Genomic DNA, 24,502 nt, shown 5'->3' on the forward strand with positions numbered 1-24,502 from the left:
TCCTAGAGCTAGACGTAGCCAGTCCCATTGGCCAATGTCCAATACTTCAAATACTTCAGTTTGAAAGACAGGAGGTTGGGCCTTGGTCTTGACAGTAAATCTAGAGTCCGCCCCGCTGGTTAGTCCAAAGCTGAGACAAGACCAGGATTTTCGGGAGTTAAGACCGAGACAAGACCAAAACCCTCAAAATGCGGTCTCAAAAATGGGCTTGAGACGAAGACTGGTCGTAAAGTTACATGTCACTAGAAGGGCTGGAATACTATTTGATCATGATCAGGGATTGCAAAAATTTGAGCTCAAGTTGCTCAATCAGCCATGGACATATTTCTTATATATTCGAGACCAAAACAAGATCAAAACTTTTAACTCATTTGCTCCCAAAAACGTATACAGTGGGGCAAATAAGTATTTAGTCAACCACCAATTGTGCAAGTTCTCCTACTTGAAAAGATTAGAGAGGCCTGTTATTGTCAACATGGGTAAACTCAACTATGAGAGACAGAATGTGGGAAAAAAAACAGAAAATCACATTGTTTGATTTTTAAAGACTATTTCCAAACTAGAGTGGAAAATAAGTATTTGGTCACCTACAAACAAGCACGATTTCTGGCTGTCAAAGAGGTCTAACTTCTTCTAACGAGGTCGAACGAGGCTCCACTTGTTACCTGTATTAATGGCACCTGTTTTAACTCATTATCGGTATAAAAGACACCTGTCTACAACCTCAGTCAGTCACACTTCAAACTCCACTATGGCCAAGACCAAAGAGCTGTCGAAGGACACCAGATACAGAATTGTAGACCTGTACCAGGCTGGGAAGACTGAATCTGCAATATGTAAAACGCTTGGTATAAATAAATCAACTGTGGGAGCAATTTTAGAAAATGGAAGACCACTGATCATCTCCCTCGATCTGTGGCTCCATGCAAGATCTCACCCCGTGGCATCAAAACGATAACAAGAACGGTGAGCAAAAATCCCAGAACCACACGGGGGGACCTAGTGAATGACCTACAGAGAGCTGGGACCACAGTAACAAAGGCTACTATCAGTAACACAATGCACCGACTCAAATCCTGCAAAGCCAGACGTGTCCCCCTGCTGAAGCCAGTACACGTCCAGGCCCGTCTGGATGTGTACCAGGAAAGAATGAATGGGGCCATGTATCGAGAGATTTTGAGTGAAAATCTCCTTCCGTCAGCCACTCCAGGACCTTGAAATGCTTCTTACGAAGCTACTCCTATGTTGCCCTGGCTGTGTGTTTGGGATCATTGTCATGCTGAAAGACCCAGCCACGTCTCATCTTCAATGCCCTTCCTGATGGAAGGAGATTTTCCCTCAAAATTTCTTGATACATGGCCCCATTCATTTTTTCCTTTACACATAGATCAGTCATCCTGTTCCCTTTGCAGAAAAACAGCCCCAAAGCCTGATGTTTCCACCCCCATGCTTCACAGTGGGTATGGTGTTCTTCGGATGCAATTCAGTATTCTTTCTCCTCCAAACATGAGAACCTGTGTTTCTATCAAAAAGTTCTATTTTGGTTTCATCTGACCAGAACACATTCTCCCAGTCCTCTTCTGGATCATCTAAATGCTCTCTAGCGAACCGCACACGGACCAGGAGGTGTACTGGCTTCAGCAGGGGGACACGTCTGGCAGTGCAGGATTTGAGTCCCTGGCGGCGCATTGTGTTACTGATAGTAGGCTTTGTTACTGTGGTCCCAGCTCTCTGTAGGTCATTCACTAGGTCCCCCCATGTGGTTCTGGGATTTTTGCTCACCGTTCTTGTTATCGTTTTGACGCCACAGGGTGAGATCTTGCATGGAGCCCCAGATCGAGGGAGATGATCAGTGGTCTTGTATGTCTTCCATTTTGTAATAATTGCTCCCACAGTTGATTTCTTTACACCAAATGTTTTACATATTGCAGATTCAGTCTTCCCAGCCTGGTGCAGGTCTACAATTTTGTCTTTAGTGTCCTTCGACAGCGCTTTGGTCTTGGCCATTAATACAGGTAACGAGTGGAGCTCGTTAGACCTCTTTGACAGCCAGAAATCTTGCTTGTTTGTAGGTGACCAAATACTTATTTTCCACTCTAATTTGGAAATAAATTCTTTAAAAATCAAGCAATGTGATTTTCTGCTACCCCACACCCATTCGGTCTCTCATAGTTTACGTTTACCCATGTCTACAATTACAGGCCTCTATAATCTTTTCAAGTAGGAGAACTTGCACAATTGGTGGTTGACTAAATACTTATTTGCCCCACTGTATGAGTAAATAAATTGTTACTTTGCGATCAAAAGCTCTATTTGTCTAGTTGTTTATGTTATTTTGTAGAACGAAAACATTATTCAGATGTTTGGGATCTCACAAAGGCGAAAAATAATTGTGTTAGAGTCAAAGTTATTTTTGAAATGTATGCTTTTACAAAAAGCTCAATTTCTCTGTTTTTTTCATCAGAAATGAGAAAACTGCTCAAACTAAGCTATTTTCTAAAGCTGATTTCTAAAGAATGGAAAAAGATATGAACTAACCTTTTTACTGCTGAAAGAAGAGAGTCTTTCTTTTGGTGGGTTCCATGTTCATATAGCAATAGAACAGAATTTTCTGTGGGCCTTGCAAAATCAGTCAAAATCCAGTAAAACGGCCGGGAGCGAAGGGCCTTGCTCCAGTGAAAATGGCTGGGAGTGAATGAGTTAAGATTCAAGGACAAGACAAGACCCTTGACCATTGAAATATGGTCTCGAGACCACGACCCGTCTTGAGAGTTACAACACTAGTTTTCGCTGAAGATTGGCTTTCATATTTTTGAAAAATGGGTGAAACCCTGGGTACTCAAAAAACTTAAAGTACCACAACCCTGGTTGGCCACAATGTCGCCGACGCGTAACGACATCGGTAATAATTTGTCGGGTGGCGTGCTAAAAGGAACGTTAGCTTTGTGGAGCTAAAATGGCGAATCGACTGCAGAGTCTACAGCTGCAGTTCAAAGCTTATCAGTGTTTGAATCTTAACAAGAAAGCGAGAAGGGGGAGCGGCCCGTGTGCACGGGGAGCGAGGGCCGCAGTCCGACGGCTTTAGATCTTCAACCTCACACCAACACACACGCGAAGGAAAACACGCTGGCCGACATCAAAACCACAAACATTAAAGGCCGCGGAGACAATCGCGTCGAGACCCACAGCGAGAGCCGCCAGAGTGCTGACACACACTAAAGCCTGAAAACAACAAATGACACAAACACACACATGGACGCAACATGAGTCCCCTGCGTGTCCCCGCGCGGCCAGCTGTGGGAGGTCGCGCCGACGTGACGGTCGTGCTATCGGGCCAACATTAAGGCCCGCCGCTTTAAACACATGCGTTTGAAGTCACACCAAAGTCAGACCCCGGGATCTCTCATCTCCCATCTCCCTTTTAACACCGCAGTGCCGACATTTCATTCTGCCCCCCTTTTCATGCTCCCGCCTTTGAATTCTGCCTTTTTAAAAGACTAATTTGAACTTCTTCAAGGCTGGAAAAACAGGCAAAGGCGCGTCATTAAGATTCTTCCGCCTGGCGCGCTTCCTTTCACTAGCGTTCAAAGGTCCACCAAAGTAACACTGGCCCTCTGATGTACGTCGATTGATAAACACGCCGCTGTGCCTCTCTAAGTGGCCGACATAAGGAGGGCGTTTAAACGACTGACTTTGTGCATCCTGGTGCGTAACCATGATCACAGCTTTAGAACAGCCGCGCTCCTTTCAATTTATTTCATGTTGAAAGAATCGAACGTGAAAATGACTTGGCTAGCCAATGTTGGGATGAACTAACAAGACAAAATCACGATAAACATCAACAACAAACTGACTTTTTAACTCGCTGGCAGCCATTGACGATGATATACGTCCAATCCATTCCAGTTCAAATGGAATGGGCATCGACTCGTGATAATCGCATTTTTGCTGGCCGATATTCTTGTGGTTATGAATACTTTCTTCCATTTCAGACTAAACGGATTGGACTTCTATCACTGGCAATGGCACTGAAACACGATCATTCGCTGGTAGCCCTCCCTCCTCTCCCGCATCCTCACATGTTGCTGACCCGGGCTAATGTTTCTGTTTACTCCACTCAGTGTTCCACACATCAAACGTGGGTTTGTTTACTCCGACTCTGACCGCCCGGTCCGCCGGCCAGGGACAAGCAGAAGCAACCCTTTTTCCTTTTTTTCTTTTCATCTGGATCACAGCCTCCCTCGCTTCAACTTTTCCAAAACCTTGCACTCCCTCGCTTCCGGAAAAACAGCAAATATTGTCTGTTTTTATTTGGCACAGATTACACCTGTGCAATTCACCTTCTTATGACCAGGCAATTAATAGATACTAAGTTTAATGTTAGCCATCCAGAATGATGGATCAGTTTTATTGCACCACATGGGATCTTTTGTGGTTGTTTATTTTGTGGTGTTTCTTCAAAAACACAGCTGTACAGACAAGGGCTTGAGAGGACAAATAGAAAGAACAAACATGTTGAATAGGGATATACAAACATAATTGAATCTACATACTCCCTGACTATGAGTAGCGTTACATATCATTATGGTTTATTTGACTGAGGGTGCACCCTGTGAGGAAGGGATACACCAGCTACATGATAGAACGGGAAGAGGGAGGACAGGAAAGACTAGGGTAGGACAGGGCTTTTTGAGCAAGCAAATAGCACAATTGGCCTGGAGTAGGGAACTCATACTTATGAACTGTTTAACACCGAACGTGTCGCCGGCGACAAAATTACGGATATCGTGTTTGAGGCCTTGTCACGCTGTAATTACCTCACCCACGTGCCACTGGTTGGTCTCATTTGAAAGTGCGCACGTTGACGTCCATGCCTGTTTTTACTTGAAGTCAATCAACCAAGTAAAACGGGAGATAATATCATGAGTTTTGTAGTTTTATTGCCCTCATAAATAAGCATTAAAACGCAGCATGGACCATGTGTTTATGTCCATATTTCCATCATTTCTTGTCCTTTTCAAAACTGAAAGCACCACAAAAGACTATATATCCCAGGAGCCATTGAGAGTAGGCCTGTCGCGATAACAAATTTTAGTGTGCGATAATTATTCTCATAAATTATTGCGATATGCGATATTATTGTCCCCCCCCCCAATTGTTTTTAACCAATTTACAATAACAGTGAGAATACAGTTTACATTAATAGATCAAGTACACCCATTTAAACGCGATAAATATTTACTCTTAAATTCAAAATTCCTTTTTAGGAAATCACAACTAAAAACAATAGACCATGCCTCTTACGTAAAAACAACAATATTGATACCGCACAGAAACAGAATAAATAAAATGTGTTTTTAAAAAAATGCACTTAATAACTTAAGCATTTAGGCAAATGAAAACTTTTCCCGTCATAGCTTCTGCAATGGTGTTCCACAGGGATGAAACGATACAGTTAAGTCACGGTTGGGTACGATTTTTGATACGGGGGACACCATTTTCGATCTGATTCAATACATTTAATGCTCTGTAAAAAAAAAAAACAATCATATTTTTTGTTTCGTTTTTTTTTTTTTTTCTGCTAACGAGCAAAAATTATATTGCCATCATATAAACATGCATTTTAGTGCATAATACTTATGTGCTTACTTCTTACTGATCTGAAAAAAATTTGTATAAAAGTGCTGAGAACAATCTTTACTGTTTGTAAAGTGAGGCAGGGCACACTGTTGATTGCTACAGTTCTCTTAGCAGCTAGGTTTACTACATGAGCAAGACATCCTATTTGTGGTCCGAATCCATCTGTGTCACGTACTGAATTAACAATATTTGCAACATTATCTATAGTCACTGGTATGGATTGATTTGGCCTTCTTAACTTCCATTCAGTCATGACAGTTTAGAATTCATCGATGTGGTATATGGACTACGTGTCCCATAATCACTCTGGGCTCACGTAGCCAATGGCATGGGACATAGCACATCTAGTTTGCCATTTCATGATATCTAGTGTGTGCGCGCATTAAAAAAAAGTTAGCAAGCGCCGCTGAAGTCACGTCTGCTCATTACTACACAACACCAGCATATGACAATCGACTTTCATAAACAGGACGAGTTTGAAGCACAGTGCTCTTAATTTCATTCAGGTTGTTCATAGCAGCCAAGTCGGTAACAATGTTTTGGCAGACTTCGTTGTAAATATCCGGCGTTGTGCCGAAAAATAGCCGCCCCACGCGAAATGTCACTCCTGACGGGAGCGCCCACACGTCAACAACACCGGCGCGCCGTAGATGGTCCACAGTCACTCCGGAGCACTGACGCGGCCGGTATACGTTGAACGATAGGACATGATGGGAACGATTGGCTCCGGCGCTAGTTTTTGCCGGACCTGGAACGAATATGCATTTTCTGCAGTTGGTAATGAGGAATCCGAACTTTTAACAGCACGTCTGCCACACGCGCGCATGCACGTGCACGCGAGGCGATAAATCGCAGTGGAAAAATTACCGCCTTCATTTTTATTTATCGCACGATAAATCGCAGTGGAAAAATTACCGCCTTCATTTTTATTTATCGCACGATAAATGGAATTATTACATATTGCAACAGGCTTAATTGTGAGATCAAGAAGGACGGACGTAATGTGAACATTTTAAATAAATTGCCGAGTGAGGTGCCACCGAAGGAGAAGGAAGCGTGGTAGCGAGCAACGGCGAATTGGATTGAGCAAGCGACTTTGAAACGTGCGGAATGAATCGAAAACTAAATTTTGCTCAAGCTAATGCATTATTTCATCAACTCGGGGAAAAGGATGGACCAGATTTGTCGTGGTTTTCTTCGGATGAGTCAGCGAGTTGCAAAGAGTGACAGGCTAACCCCGCAAACGGCGTAAGAGTGGGCTGTTAGATGTAGATGTAGATGTTATGGTGTCCTGAAAAAAGGGACCCAACCAGGCCATCGTCAATAATATTTTTCTTTGAAATATAAAGGCAACGTCAAAGGCATGCAAATTCGGACAAAATAGGCTCAGGTGTTAAAAGGTTAAGGGGAAATCACTCTCTCTCGACCACGTCCCCCTGCACACCTGTGGGCATTGTTGAGTTGACATTCTAATGGACACTGTGTACGTTTGCATTGACAAAATGTCTTTAATCCCATCAGAGTTTTGATTAAAATTATGATCGAATGTACTTTTTTTCATGGACACTCAGGCGTCACACTTTCATTCGGAGAAAATGAATTTGACTTAAGGGGAAATAGCAGAAGAAGAAGCCATACTGACTTTAGTATCGACAATACACGACTCCGTCCATCTCTACTTTAAACGATTGCGTTATTTTGCATATTTTTCTAGTTCTTTCAACAATTGCAAGATCTTTTAATATCTCCAGCAACGTGTTCATCTCAGATACACACCAGTTCAGTTTTGCGCCTGCTCTGCCTTCAGCTCTATCTGCTTCTGCTAGCTTTCTGGAATAACAGAATCGTGTCAATTTACATCACAGACGTGTGCTTTAAAGACGGTTTGTTCCAAAATTTTAGAAAATGTGTTTTCATGCACACCGATCGGATTATAAATCAACATAAACCACCTCTCTCATTCAAAATAAAATCTTGATGAGAATGGGCTTGATCGCTTTGCAATTTTCCAAATGGGGTGTTTACATGAAGCATTTACATTCCGATCAGGCCTTTAATCCCATTAAATGTGTCCATGTAAAAGTACACACAGTAAACATTTTTAATTTATGCTACAATAAAATCCATTTTTCAGTAAGTATCTCCGTTTTGTGTTCATTGTTTTTGGTATGTTTGTCGTTTACTGCCAGAAAAAAATTGTATAGTTAGGATAAAAGTGAATTTAAATTTTCAGAACATTATCATCAATTACAACCAATTCAGGGTGTACCCAGTCTACTGCCCATAGTTAGATGGGATTGGCTCCAGCACCCCTGCAACCCTCGTGAGGATTTGAGGAATAGAAGGAGGATGGATGGATATTATTGATTACAATGATTGTTATGTACACATACCTATCAACCCGAGGCCGTTGGCAATCTTACAAATAGTGACGTACGCCATGACAAATTTTAGGCTAATCTTACAACGTTGTATATAGCGTGAAATATGAAACAAAAATAAAACTCAATTTTTAAAATAAAATGAATTTATTGGTAATATTGTTACATATAATCTGGTGCAATCAAAGAACAATCAATATCTTCAACTACATCATGATTACTAAAATTTAACAGTGACTTTTGTTATAATTATATGTAGCACTTTTGGCAATTTCTATCATGGCTTTTGATGGCTGCACATCATGGCACTTCAGCTCGCAATTCAGTTTGACTTGAATGTCGTTCGTTAGTGTGTCCAATTATAAATTAAAAAGGTCAATTGATAAAATTAACTTACCGATGCATTCTTTGAGTCAGGGAACATTTCTTTTGCTAATTCTGTGAAGTGATCAGCAATAGTTGCAGGCAAATTCTGTTCGGCAACAAATTGACAGAAAAAATCTCCGCTTTCGTCACTTTTCATTCTGCGGACTTCATCTTTATGACCAGTGTTGTTAATCTTACTTTTAAAAAGTAATTAATTAGTTACAAATTACTTCTCCCAAAAAGTAATTGAGTTAGTAACTCAGTTACCTGGAAGTAAGTGTAATTAGTTACTTGGCAAAGTAACTGGTGTTACTTTTCATGTTTTTTTTTTTTCATTTGAAAAAAATAAACAAATAAATAGAACATAGTAACCTTTGCTATGTTTGGAAATTGTTTAAAGTTGTTAAAATTGCTACCGTTCTGTCTACTTTCGACATGTGAAAGTTTTTAAACTGTTTCATCATTTAAAGATAGATTCAAGTCAAGATTTGGCCGATTTAGGAGTATTTTAGATAAAAAGTTACTTAGGTTTGCTAGGAAGGTTCACTATAACAGAGCCTTTCTGATAAGTCTACTGCTTTAAAATGGCGGCTGTTTACTAACGCCGCCGAGTCTGTCATTTCGCTTGTAGCTCTATATGCCTGTGACATCTAGGCGTAGATTGTAGGCTGTCAGCTACAGTCAGGAACTATTGGAGCCTAGTAGCCTAGCATCGCGTTTGCTACAGCGTCACAACACTCTTCTCTTTCAGTGTCTCTGACTTTTCAACCAACGTAGTAACGTAGAGGTCTCCAAACTACGGCCCGCGGGCCTCCACATTTGGTCCGGCTCCTTGAACAATACCAGAGAGCGTTTTAACCCCCCCCCAATGTTGTTATTTATTTCCTGGCTTTTCTTCCTGTGAAGAACCCAGAGAGGGTTATTTGGTTATTATCTATTTAATTAATAGTGTTATTGTAGGAAAGCCCCATTGCACGTTTGTGCTTTAGTTTAATTGTTACGACGCTGGCCCTTTAAGAAAAGCGACGCGCGCACGAGTCACTTTTTCTCCTCCCTTCACTGCCGGTGTAGACAAGTCACTTTTTCCTCCTTTCACTGCCTGCGGTTCGTTCCTCAAGCAGCCGTCCTGTTTAGTGGCAATCCAAGTGTTGTGTGTGAATGAGAGAGGTGGGTATATTGCAGAAGTGTGCCTTGGCAGTGCATAAACCCTTGTATTCTTAGAGCTGCCAACTTTTAGAAAAACCTAGGAGTGAGATTTTGTTGGGGGTGACCAAAATTTTGCCCCGTGAGAAATTGGATGTGTGGCGTGTGTGCGTGAGAAAACAGGCAATTACGTGTGTCTCACGCTCAAAGCGTGAGAAAACAGGCAATTGCGTGTGTCTCACGCTCAACGCGGGAGATTTGGCAAATAGGCTAACGTAGTAACGTTAGCAATGCTAACGATGGACTACGTTAGCCTATTTGGTTGACCAATGTTACTATCCGTTATGTATGGTGACGTTTAAGATAGAATCCAGTTTAGAATACTCGCTCAAAAGGCGCTCAGTAGGCGCAGGAGGCAGCGTTTTTTTCTGGAAAAAAGTGCCAAGTGTGAACACGGCCTAATACAAATAAACAATGCTATATGAGCTGATGTTTTGAGCATGCTTGCAGGAGGCAGTACTACGAGGCTAACAAGGTGATTTCCTGCTGCTTGTTATGGGAACTGAGTTTACATTTACAACACAAAATCAAGATCACACGCGCAAACACAAACAAATTTCTTTCAAGATTTAAAGTTTAAAACAGGCATGAAAATGGGTCAGGGGTTAAAAAGGTGAGAAGCGTGTGGAGGAAATATGTTCCGTTTCGTTGGGTTGTACAACCCAATGAAATATTGAGCTCTGTCGACCCACACTGTGTTTCAGCAAGGCCGTGCAGAAACTGGTGGAGGGGCAGGTGCTCGTACATCAAAAGGGGCACATGAACAAGTACTTAATACACCTTAAAACAACATAACCTCAATTTTAACCAGCTTTAGGTAATAATTGGCTGCAACTGTGACATACTTTAATTGGGAGGGGGCAACAGTGAATACAAATCAAAACTGTCATACACACTTTCTGGCTGTGACTCAGTCAGTCTAGCTCTTTTCTTCCTTCAACCTCTGCATCAAAACTTCCTTCCTCAACTTGTTCATCTGAGAACAAACCACATCAGATGGTCACTGAGCGACCGACAGCAGTTTTCTCAAAAACTATTATTTCATTATTATCCATACTTAACTCTAGCACCTAATAATTAATAAAGCAATGGCATAAAATCTTATAGAAAAATAACATTGTAATTGTGTTTATAATTGTATTTTATACCCGACTATCCTTGGAAACTTATTCTTACCAAGTGTGCTATTCACCCAGCTGATGAGGTATCCACTGCCTTTAGCATTTTCATCCAACTTTTTTTTTTTATTATCCCTCAATCTCCTTTCCTTACAAGGCACATTTATATAATGAAATATAAATCTTAAAAAAAAAAAAAAAAAAAAAAAAAAAAAAAAAATCAGACTCCCCGGTGGCTTTTATTTTTAAAGCTTTCTTAATTTCTTTCTCTCTCAATAACTATGAAGGTGGATTTGTGTCTTTATTATTCAATCCAAAAAAAAGTTGCTTCAATCAAAATATATATTTTTAATCCCAAAAAAGTCACTTCAATAAAAAAAAAATAATTTTTTTTTTTGATTGCAAAAATTAATGTGAGACAAAAAAAGCATTTGAAAGCTATTTTTCTTGATTGAAACAACTTTTTCCATTGAAGTAAGGTTGTTTTGCGTTTGGGCCACATTTTGGCTAGGACATTTGTATCATTATTATTCAATCAAAAAAATAAGTTGCTTCAAACAAAAAAACAAAACAAAAAAACTCAAATAAAAAAAAATTCAATCATAGAAAAAGTTTGCACATGTGTCAATCATCGTTTAACATAGTGAGCAGGCTCAGAGGGTTTGAGTAGACTCACTATGTAGCATTTAATAAAGCCAAGCATTTTCTTACTACTTTATTCTTGTTTAAAAATAATTATGGGGCAGTAACATGTTTAAAACCTATCATAATTCTCACATTTTGAAGTGCTTAAAAAACAATTTATAAATTATACTTTGGGGGGGAGGGAAGCGAAAAAACATGTCTTATATATGTATCTTTTTTCCCAATGTAAAATCTGAATAAATACATTGAACATGCACAAAAAAAAAAAAAAATTGAGGGGGGGGCCGCTAATTCGCGGTTTTCACTTATTGCGGTGGGTTCTGGTCCCCATTAACCATGAAAAACGAGGGATCACCGTATTTCTGAAAAGCTTTAAGAAGCAAGAATCATTCCCACCACTCGTCGGGCCGGTGTTGTGTCGACACCGGCTGTCAACTCAAGTCCCAGCCGAAAATAACGCGTCTCAGGCAGACGACGGGAGCGATGCGAGGCGCCCCCCTCCTTCCGAGAGCATGCCGCTTAATTTGACTCAACAGTGCGTTTCTTCCTTTCTATTACCGCTAAATACACAAGCTTGACGCCAATTTAGCGGGAGCTTTTTTTTTCACGGGAGATTTGGCTAGCTCTGGCAGTGTTCAACGCAAGCTGCAACGAATGGCAGTAACTTTATTTCATCGCAAAATATGAAAACGATTGAAACCATTACTCACCAAATTCAATCTGCTGGCAAATACAAGCAATTTGTGTATGCTGCGCTCTGGTCTGCCCCGGTGTGGATAAGGCCTGCTTTCTGTTTTCGCAGCTTTGCAATGCAACCAAAGGCTCTCCAAGCACTCCATGTACACGTAAAGAGTGCGCGCGATTGGAATAATGGAACGCAGTTTGGGCCGATGATTGGTTCTCGTCAGCAAAGCTTCTAGAAGGATTTGCTGACTGTCCAAGTGTCACTTTTTTAAAGGACCGATTTCTGAATTGCTCAGTTTACGTACTAAATTAATCACATGATGATAATAATAATAATTAGTTAAATAAAATCTCCTGACTCCCCCCCCAAAAAGAATTTCTCCTCTGATCTACGCAATGGCATACCGCAAGCAACACGTCACTTCCGCTCATTAATATTCATGACATTAGCTACTGTTGCTAAGTAGGGACAAGCCACCGTTTGTCCCTAATATTATGGGGGTTATATTGCTGATACTATTCTGAGCGAGCAATAATGGAAATTGAGCAAAAATAACCTAGATTTCGAGCACAAAAAAATATATTGAGCGAGCAGTTAAAGATTTTAAGCGCACAATTGTAGATTTTGAGCACAGAAAATAATATTGAGAAAAAAAAAAAAAAAAAAAAAAAAATCTACTCTGTGCCGCTCAATTCCCCCTCCTGCTCTCGCTCCGTATCTCGACTCCTCTGCCCGTCGGTGTCTTTTTTCTGCGCGGCGCTCACTGAGTTGAGCACATGCGTCACCAACGTGTCACGAAGCCAACCAATCAATCAGAGAGCTGGCGGTATTTCGTGACACGTTGGTGACGCATGTGCTCAACTCAGCGCGCAGAGAAAAGAAACCGACGAGCAGAGGAGTCGAGATTAGAGATGGGCGATACCAGTGATTTTGGATTCGATATCGATACCGGAAGTTCATATATATATATATATATATATATATATATACAGTGGGGAGAACAAGTAATTGATACACTGACAATGGGAAAACTCATTGGCAGTGTATCAAATACTTGTTCTCCCCACTGTATATATATATATATATATATATATATATATATATATATATATAACAACCCTGCAGTGTTCTCAGCCATTCTGATGATATCCATTGTACAACTGCATCATGCACTCAAAAACTATTAAGTCTCTTTGTGTCAAATATGCTTTGCAATGGAAAACTGCTTTTAATAACGAGCAAAGCAGTTTCCCTCAAACTCACAAACCAATCCATCAACAACAAACTCTGATTAGTCAGTCTCACTCTTTAACCATGACCCTTAAATTCATATACACACAGAACATTTCCCTGCTACACGTTGTATTTTAAAAAATTTTAATCTACCTAATTTTTTTTTTTTTTTAAATCTAATTAAAGGACGAATTAATAGTAGCATGTTACAGCCCTCAAATGGTAGATCACTAAAAACAAATCCAATAATCAATAGTCACTTGCCGTTTTAGAATTTTATCTTACTAACACAATTTTCAAACAGATTTTGAAAAAAAATATAATAATAATAATAATAAAAATAAATAAATTAATTAAAAAAAACAGATCTTGAAATAATTGAAACAGACCTTTAACAAAATAAAAATAAGTAGCAACAAAACATGAGAAATCAAGCATTTAATTGTAACATAAAAAACTATGGAAAAACATTTCATGAAAAAATAAAAACATGAAACATAAATTCACAAGAAATAGTAATAAATGAATAAGAAATAATAATAAGGTTAAGTAAGAAATTAGGCGTGAGAGGGGCGGAGGAAAAGCATGCTGTTCGACACAGGATAGGGACGTGAATGGGGGCGGAGCACACGCCAGTGCACTGCTTATGTGTGTGCACTGCTTACGTGCGTGTAGAATGCGAAAGGGAAAAGTAGTACAAAAAGTGTGCACAAAATATACCCCATAATTGACAAAGAAAATATAATATATTATTTCCAGATATCGATACTTTTGCTTGGGGATTGATACCTAAAATTTAACGCGCTGGATCGAAATATCGATATTTTGGTGTCGATCCACCCATCCCTAGCTCACAGAGAAAAGAAACCGACGAGCAGAGGAGTCGAGATACGAAGCGAGAGCAGGAGGGGGAATTGAGCGGCACAGAGTAGATTTTTTTTTGCTCAATATTATTTTCTGTGCTCAAAATCTACAATTGCTCGCTTAAAATCTAACTGCTCGCTCAATATATTTTTTTGTGCTCGAAATCTAGGTTATTTTTGCTCAGTGCAGGTTATTTTTGCTCAATTTCCATTATTGCTCGCTCAGAATAGTGTCAGCAATATAACCTATATATAGGAAATGAATGGAAATCGTGTACGAAGGAGATGTTTACAGAGCTAAACCTACCAATTCTCTCTGAAAAAGATGTGCCTGGTGCCAAATTGACTGGCAAAGATGTGGAAGAACATATAAATGTTCAGTTAAAGAGATGGCTTTAGTGTCGAAGTCTGAAAAAGACGAAAAAAACGAGCTGACCTAATCATAGCTTTAGCTTTTTTATCGACGCTACTGACAATGACATTCTCCTGTTCCAACAAGCTATCCTTTACCATCAGCCCTGTCTTTCTTATATATCCTCTGGTTGTCCTACGTTTCTTACGGTTCTTGGGGGTAATTTAGTTAGCTTTGTGTAGCGATCGCAAATGCTACTCAGTGACAGCCAATGAACACTTTTAATATTTTCATTGATAACACATCTTAATCCTATAATTTATTTTCACTTCCCCCTTACTAAAGTTGTTATATATATATAAAACAAATGGTAACAGTGGCAGTCAGATACCATTGTAATTCTTTTCAGGTCATTCATGGTCAGAAGCAGTACGGCACAACGTTACGCTAAAAAAATAAGTTAAAAATATAAAAATGGCTTACCTCTTTGTCTTCTGAAAGACTGTGCCAACCCAACTTAATGTTTACTGCATATGAAACGTGAATGGATTCGCCGAGCTGGTGTTAAAGTCCGCGCAAGTTGATTCGGTCTTTTTCGGAGTTTTTGGTTTCCGGAAACGTATGAAGAAAACATCCTTCATGTGTCGTAATGTCTAGAGTCGTTTCCATAAGTTCCAAAAAAGCAATGCGTGATCGGCATTTTCATTTTTGAAAGATTACCGGAGAAGAGCAGCACTAATTACGTTGTGTCAATGGGAGGGTGGGTCTATAATGTCCCACTTCGGCTTTACTTCCGCTTTACGATGTGACGTCACGGTCTAAAAATAGCCTGAGTGCGGTACGCCACTCACGTAGGTCACCCTTTTTGACTTCAAAACGTCGAATTTCGCTGAAAGGTGACAGATTTTCATGCCTGCTGGGTGAGTATTTAATTGACGATATATGTCACTAATTATAACATACCTAATCTCTGTCTGTAATCTTCAGATTGGATATGACTTTCTTCAGAGATTCTTTCTCCATTCGAGTTTCTCCCGCGATTGTGGAGAGTTTGAAAAAGAAACGAACGAGTCTCGGCCCAAAATCAGATTGTTTTTTTTGCGTCAGAAATTGGATGTGTGGCGTGTGTGCGTGAGAAAACAGGCCTGTTTTCTCACGAACCAACGCTAGCCGCCGTGTGCCAACAGTTACCCGCTAGTGCTAATCGCTAATGCTAATCGTTGGCCCCTTTGGCTACATGGTGGAGGCTGAATTTTGTTTGTTCACTTATCTGAATTTTTATTTTCCTGCTTAATGTGTATGCTCATTATTGTGAATGATTAGCATTGTATGCATTATGTAAGCAATGCATTTCATTTATATTATATTTAATGTTGTTCCTGTCAATTTAGATATGTTTATTATACAGTATATGTTTATAGGTTATATAGATTATATTACTGACATGTTATATGGTTATCTTGTACTCACAGAAACCACAATACAACAAAATAAATCCCATACTCCTTTCATCATCATTAAAAAGAAACAAATAAATCCTGAACGTCCCCTGTTAATTCTCTGATCGGAGTCACAACTCCATAGCAACACCGGCTTTATACCACACACCCACAGAGGGATCCCCAGTCAAATTAACCGTCTTTTTCAGTCATTATTATTATTATTATATAATATATTATTATTTTATTTACTTTTGTTCCGTGAAGAATCCAAAAAGGGTTATTTGATTGTGGCTTTCTGAAAAACAATACATTTTTACATTTAGGCAATCCTGTAATCATCACACTTTTTCTGTTACAAACTGACCCCGGCCCCTCATCAGAGAAGGGAAAAGTTATGTGGCCCCCACAGAAAAAGGTTGGGGACCCCTGTAGTAACGCATCGTAACGAACATTGTCTCGTTTCCGAAACGGTGACAAAATCCGAACGGAGAAAAAAATAAAACGTACTGCACGAAAAACAGATTATGAACGTACGGCGTACACATTTAAAAATCAGTGTTCCCTTGTACAAATTACGCCGAAACCGTACAACTTGACAGGTACTATGTGTACAAGTGCCATGATTAATCCATTCATCTTCCATTCTGCTTGTCCACACAAAGGTCGCAGGGGTGCTGCAGCCTATCCTAGCTAACTAAGGAGAGGAGACTGGGTACAACTTGAACTGGTTGCCAGCTAATCACAGGGCACGTGGCGAAAAAAAAATCACGCACACACATAAAACTTGGAGACAATTTGAAGTGGTCAATCAGCCTACCATGAATGTTTTTTTGGAATGTAGGAGGGAAAAAAGTACCTGGAGAAAACCTACAGAGGCACAGGGACAACATGCAAATTCCACACAGGAAGCCTGGGATTGAACCGTCAGAACTGTGAGGCTGACATGCTATCCACTTGTCCATTGTGCCGCCAACAATTAATTTAATCAGGGGTGAAAGTGGGCAGGAACGGTCAGGAACGCAGTTCCGGTATAAGATTCAGTGCCGGAACACTGTCCCGGTATACGGTGCTTTGATTCCGAAAATATGACAGCAACTGTCAAAGCGCTATGTAAAAAAAAAAAATACAAAGCTGCAACACATGCATTTCATCTCCAAGGAGAGAACAATCTACCAACATCAGATTTACATACACAAGTGTTAACAACAAGCATAATAAAGTGCTTGTGAAGCGTAATCCGTTTCCACCGATATTTCTTTTATTCCACGGACGGCATGGGGGTTTCACCACCTGCTGCAGTTATCTGAGTCTGACGATGACGAGTCACGTCAATGTGCGAATGCACGCAGCAAAGCAAACTCCCTGGACTTATTTATCCGTTCAGTTGGCTGGCATATTGACATGTGAACACCAGAGATAGCTCTGATTGGTTCAAATGTGCATGTTTTCTAAAACAGCAACAAAACAAAAAAAAAAGGGGGCAATGCAACAGAAAATGGATCAATGCTTTAAGAGCAAGGAAAGACTTAAGGTGGCTTATTTATTATACTTAGTTTTATTTGCTCTGATGGGGAGGTTCAGAACATCTTAGCTGTCAATGTGCACTTTGGACTTATATTTGTTCATTTATGTTAGGCTACTTATTAATTTCCTTATGATTAAAAAAAAAGTCAATGTTTGCGAGATCTTCAAAATATATTCTATTTCACTCTGCATAATATTAGTCATTTGTACTTATTTTTCTGAATGTATGTTACTTTTATCTTTATTTTAAAAAAAAACAACAACAAAAAGTAAATGTTTACATTATCTTCAATTTTAAAATACATCCTATGTTCTTAAGTAGTTAAAATTGAGATTTGGCATTTAGTATGTGAGGAAATGAGGGAAAATAAAAACTAGGAGATGGAGGTTGGGGTTATAGCCGTTTTTGCTAAGTTTTATTTTGCAAATCATCGAAAAAAATACAATTTTGAATGAAAATCAGTTTTAGTATGTGTTATAAAAATAACTGACCAAAACAGTTTTCTTCGTATTTCGGTAGTTTTGACCCCCCCCCCCCCAAAAAAAAAAAAAACCTTCACGTTGGGGCGTTCCGGCAAGAAATTCTAACCACTTTGACTCCTGAATTTAATCCATTATTAAATTATTCACCAATTATTTTGATCAATTAATCGTTTCAAGCCATTGTTGACCTGTACATTGTTCATTTCAATCCATTAATTAATGGATTTATCCAATAAATGAAATGAAATGATAAATGAATTAATCCAATAAATATTGTTTGATTTGTATAGTCCTCGATGAAATGCAATTGTAATCAATGTAAGATATTTACAAACATCTGCTTTTACTTTGGAAAACAGCTAAAATACTAAATATAGAGTATTATGAAAGTAAATAACAGCTGAATGGTTAACTGATTGCAAAAATAATTGCTGACTGGTGGTGGTTGACTTTTACCAGTAATATAATCTTTTGTGGTAGCCCTAGTACTGTATATGCATGCAATGCACAAAAACCGGCATGCATGAGGTCAGGCATTTTTTGTACAGCACACTGTATACTGGACAGTGAAACAAAAAAAGTACCATCAACTAATGCCTACATACTGTAGGTTTTTTTTTTTTTTTTTTTTTTTTTTTTTGCATTTGGAGTGCACATACATATAAATGAACCCCTTCCCCAAAAAGGCTATAAGGAGTTGTGCAGTGTTTTTTTCCCATAGAGTCAAGGCAGGTTTAATGTTCTGGAGCTTCCACTGTGGTGAATGCACAGAGCCCACAGGCATCATGCTAATATCCTCCCACTCACTCACAGCCAATGCTGCGGAGAAACCCGATCCGGGACGTCTAAGATGTTATAAAACAAAACAAAAATGGCAATTTGCTGTAAAAAATACATCCGTGAATTATCCTCGTCATGTCAAAAGTTTCTCCTTCTGTCTTTTGCGATAATGAGGATTGTGCTGTTGACCCGCCGAGATCCACGCTGGGTTCCGTCGTGTTCGGTTTCACTTGAGGGGAGCGCGAGAGCATCCGTGTTGTTTAATAATCAGTGGGATGTTTGGATTATAGATGCAGGTCAGTGCGAAGACAAGCCATCTTCTCTGCATGCCCAAACAAGAACCACATGTTTTACCAGTTCTGGTTCTGAGAGCAACCCTTCACCCTGGGAAAGAACGTGGAAGCGCCAAAGATCCAAAGACACATGTGGTTAGCCATAAAACTTCACATGCACTCTCAGCACCCCCACCCCTTCCCCTCGCCCCCTTTTCCTCCTTCGTCATTCCTGACTCCCATCACAGCCACCCAGCCAGTCGACTCACACATCGAGCAGCGAGGAGCCATGAAAACAATAGGAGAGGAGGAAGCGACATGAGGCAACAATCGGAGACGTCTGGCGAGCAAAAACAAAGGCATCATGGGGGGTGGGGGGTTGTCCTTTAGGCCGGCGGCAGTGGGACTGTGGCGACAGTCGGCGAGTAGGTGGCCGACAACAAAGCCTATCCTGTGAGTGAGCTGAAACTCGAGTCAAACGTAAACACCGAGCTGAGGACAATGGTGCTGGCTCTTTGGACAAAATGATGCTTTTCCTCCAGCTGCAGTGGAGGATGCTCTGTGTTTCCACAGAATCAAACCTTGGGGCACTTGTTAGGCGTATAACGCCACTTTTTACGCAGGTGGCAGATTGTATTTCGGGTCCATTGTGTAGCCACGGTGTAGCAGGGTTTCTTAACTAAAGCTTTAACAAAATCTCACCAGGTAAACGATCTGTCTGACTTCGGGAAGGAACTAGCTAAAGCCAAGACTGGTTGCTATTACCTCATTCACTGCTAGACATTTTCACCGGTGCAACCCCCTTCGCTCCCGGCCGTTTTACTGGATTTTGACTGATTTTGCAAGGCCCACAGAAAATTCTGTTCTATTGCTATATAAACAATAAACAACAACAACAAACCCACCAAAAGAAAGATTAGACTCTCTTCTTTCAGCAGGAGAAAAGTTAGCGCATATCTTTTCCCATTCTTTAGAAATCGGCATTAGAAAATAGCTTAGTTTGAGCAATTTTCCAATTTCTGATGAAAAAACAGAAATTTAACTTTTTGTAAAAGCATACATTTCAAACATAACTTTGACTTTAACATAGCTATTTTTTGCTCTTGTGACATTCCAAACATCTGAATAATGTTTTCCTTCTACAAAATAACAAACAACAAGACAAATAGAGCTTTTGATAGCAAAGTAAAAATTGATTTACACATAACCAAACTATTGAACTGAGAGATGACGCTGTTGTGGTCGTGGCTGTATCGGCAGACGGGGTAAACTTTTCTCTCATCGCCACCAGTCTCATCAAGATAGACTTTTTTAAGTCTTTCTTTTGTGGTGACCACTGCCTCGTGGCGGAGTTCGCCTGGGGAACTTATGTGGGGCATGTTGTGTTTCTCGGGGGGGGGACTGGTTTGGCTGTGCGCGTTTCCGGCTGAGTCACGGGACACTGAAGGGTCGCGGGGGACGAGAGCGGCCGAGCACGGTGGCGCGGGCTCTGCTCAGTGAGCAGCACTGACTCAACGGCATCGTCCGCTACACTGGTGGTCCTGGTCGTTCTGCTCGGTCGTCCAGCGCCTGGCATCCCGGGCATCCTCCCAGTTGTTCTGCTCGGTCGTCCACCGCCTGGCATCCTGGACGTCCTCCTGGTCGTCGCACTTGGTCGTTCGTCGCCTGGCGACCCGGACGTCCTCCCAGTCGTCCTGCTCAAACTTCCTGCACCTGGCGTCCTGGACGACCTCCTGGTCGTCCATTCAGTCGTCTTCTGCTGGCGCCCCTGCCGTGCGGCCCGGCCATTCGTTCCATTGAATCGGGTTGCGGGTCTTACCAAATGCACTACTGCCCTCCAGTGGCCAGTTTTCTTGCTTTAAAATGCATTTTCAGCATTGTGCTTTGGAGGAAAGTTGAATTAGAACCTAGAGATGTCTCTTGTGAAACCCCCCCCCCCCCGTTTAAATACGTTTTTGGGACACTGAAACAATTAAAAATAGAACGTATTTATACGTTTTTGGGAGAAAATGAATTAAAAAGTTTCATATCACACACTATTTGCAGTCTTCAGTGGCATTGTAACACTCAAGACCAATCATTTTAAAAGTCTTGTTCTCGTCTCGGTCTGGACTTCCCAAAGTCTTGGTCAACTCTTAGGCTAGGTTCATACCGCAGGTCTTAACACTCAATTCCGACTTTTTGTCATATCTGTTTTTTTAGTGTGCCCGTTCAGACTGCCTTTATCCATTGAGCCTGTTCAAGTATTAGGCATGCGCACTAGTTCGCAATCCAAGATGCGGTGAGCAAACCGACCCGCATGCGCAGGGGCATCAAAACAAATGATTACACATGTTGGCTCAGTGTCATTCATGGGTGATCATATTTTGATTTCCAAAAAGAGGACACAAAAAAACAGACATAAATAATCCCGGTTTAGTCTTATATTCAAAGTTTATACAGTATGGATTGATAGCATTGCACAAATATACGAACAGTTTGCCCCGACTCTCTGTAAGCGATCTTGAAATATTGCTCATTTGGAGCAGTGACGCACCCCCATTTTATTTTTTTTATGACTGTTGTCAAGCTTGCCTCTCCCCTTAAAGCCGCGTTCAAGCTAGCCGCTAATGCACAAGTCCCATTGCTAATGTCTCTATCGCTCTTTGCTGACGTAATTGAATTCCGATTTCGGGGACTTGACAGTTCAGACCGCAGCCACATTCTGGAAAAATGTGTCCCAGATTGGATTTTAATCACATATGAAAGTGACCTAGATGGGATTTGAAATGGTCTACTTTTATGCGACTTTCCTGTTCCCGTTCAGACTGTCAAGTTAATGCCTCACTTGAGTCAGAAAAACACAAAATACTTGGATTTGTATAAGAGGTTGCGCTAGACATTTTCGTTGTCTGTCATTTTGACTGACAGGGTCATAAAAATCCGGTCATAATCTATTTTTACCCGTCACTTAAATTTTTAAAATGATAATGATGACATATTCAATAGTATTTAGTTTTCATTCATTTTAAATTAATATTGTAACGCTTGCTTGGCGGCGAAAAATTAGACACGGAAGTCGTGGTATTTTTCTCCCTCTTTTTACTCTGCTTACCGCTAACAACACCAACAAAACAACTCCGCTCCCAAAGAAAAAGAGGCAACTATATAAACCCCAATCACCAACGTCACACAATGATCTTAATTGTGGTTGTCAGCCCAAAATCTTCTAAATATATATTAAATGCATCTTACCAGATATAAAATGACTACTACATAGTCTGTGGTGATCGTTTGGTGCCCAGATTTCTTGTCGAATTACAGCAGTCCATCTCGCTCTCCTCTTCGCGTCTCTCAGAATACGGTAGAACTTCAAGTCTCTCCGTCTATCTTCTCTGTTACTGCAACCAACCGCCACACACGCCTTGACCATTTTGATTATTAATGTTAACGAGCAGAAAAACACGCCGTAATAGGAGGCATGTACGTAGCGGTAATGTGTAAACACGACTAGCTGACACACAATCCAGTCAGGGGGGGCGGAGTTGTGACGTCATGTGATTGGGGTCTATACACAGGCGGCAACCTAGTCCACCAATTGGATGACGCGCTGGCACACCGGGTGCACTAATAAGAACCTCTCGTTGATGTGTCAATCACGGTGCCGCTGCCAGACCCCGGTGACGCTACAATATTCTGATAGAATAGCCAACGACGTCATGCATTAAGAGAGACAATAGCTAATTAATATGCTCACTCGCCACCCTGTGGTCTGGGGTGTGAATTGCAACCTGTCAAAATGACGGACGGACTTCAGTTTTTTCCGTCACCGTTTTAAAAAACCGGTCAGCGACGGAAAATATTCGGTTAACGCGACCCCTGATTTGTGCATTAAGACCTGCAGTATGATTCTAGCCATAGTCTCTGAGAATGTCTCAGAAGTTCTTGATCTAGGATAGCATTGTCTTTCTTGAGTTAATCAAACATTGGATGTTTTCTAAATGTGAGAAGACGTAATTCATACTCTTAAAACTTTTGGGTTTGCTGTACACTGTATCTTGTCAACTGAAGTGGATCATTGTACAAAGAATCCCACGTTGACAGAGTATTGCACATGACCCAGCACGCGTTTTAACATCTAATGCCAAAATCATGGAGCCATTGCCGAGGACGAAGTAGAAGACCACAAAGAGAAGAAGGCAAAATACTGATGAGAGGCCACTGTTCATCATCCAGTAATTTCTTGAGGGGGAAATACAAAATGACTGTACTGTTCCGAACCTCCAGTCATCTCTTTTAACTGTATCTTTTTATTATTTCCTGCTACTCCAATGGCCATCAAAGTGAGGCCTTCATCCCTGCAAAAGCCGCAATCCTAACCCTGCTCATTCCTGTTTGACGGATGGCGTCTGTCTTGGAAGCCGAAGGCGCAGGGATATCAGGTCATACGATTGGTCATGTGCTCTCACGGCTACCGCAGCGGCGCCTGGCCAGGTTCCAGATGAGGCCCCCCTTTGGGTAGACTGCAGTCTCCCACGGTTGTCTGGGATGCTGCCTATGTGGAACGACTCATGAGGCTGACCCACGCTGCAAATGAAGGGGTTCGGGGCCAAAAATTGGGGGCCTTGCTCGCTCATAAGCATTTTTGGTGGATTTTTTTAGACATTTTTCTGCCACCTGGAAGTACCCTGGCACATATTGTGTACAAACGTTAAGGAAAGGTCTATACCCCATTTTTGGAAAAGGATGATGGTGCACTGACGTCAAAGCCTTGACTCATCCAATCAAATCGCTGATGCGTGATCCTAGTTACACTTCCTGTTTAGGTTGCCGTCTCACTGATGTTCACAGCTGGAGCCTTTGATCCAGACCGCAGGTAGCGGATGCTGCTTTGCGTCGGCAGGGAACAATAGCATTCGGGGATCCGGACGCGCGGCGGCAGGATGGCACGCAGTCATACCAACCGCCAAAGACTGATGTGTCAACATCGCAAGAATGTAAACAGAAAGTAGAAAACAATGCCAAAGATCCAGAGGGAACATTTGGATAATGCTTATGGGGCACCGAGTGGGAATTAGAGGTAGAACTGCCATGCGCTTCTTGGTAAAAGTGAGCGTTGTCGGACGTTTTGGATGGAGCGGCAAGTCTTGAGTGGATTTTCACTGAAGGGTGGGGCCCAGAATAGAAACGTGTTCTATTTTCACAGCATTACTGCACTGACATCAACAACGCATTCAATAGTAGCGGGGCAGGCGTACTGATATCCGTGCTACCTGGCTGTTTTGGCGAACAGATACACAAAAGTCATGGTCGAGGAAAACGATAAATGTTTTTTTTTGTTGTCGTTTTTTTTTTTTTTTAAACGTTTCGCAAGCTCTGAAAGACTCAAAAAATGGCTCTCACACCCCTCCTTGCTAAAATAAATGATATCTCGATGTATGTTTGGAATTGTTCACAAAAGACTTCACCTCGCTGAAACTAGTAAAACTATTTACACGGCAAAGATAATCTCCCCCTGCTGCTCAAAATAGGAAAA

The sequence above is a fragment of the Corythoichthys intestinalis genome, chromosome 16 (assembly GCF_030265065.1).
Source record: "Corythoichthys intestinalis isolate RoL2023-P3 chromosome 16, ASM3026506v1, whole genome shotgun sequence".
NCBI lineage: Eukaryota > Metazoa > Chordata > Actinopteri > Syngnathiformes > Syngnathidae > Corythoichthys > Corythoichthys intestinalis.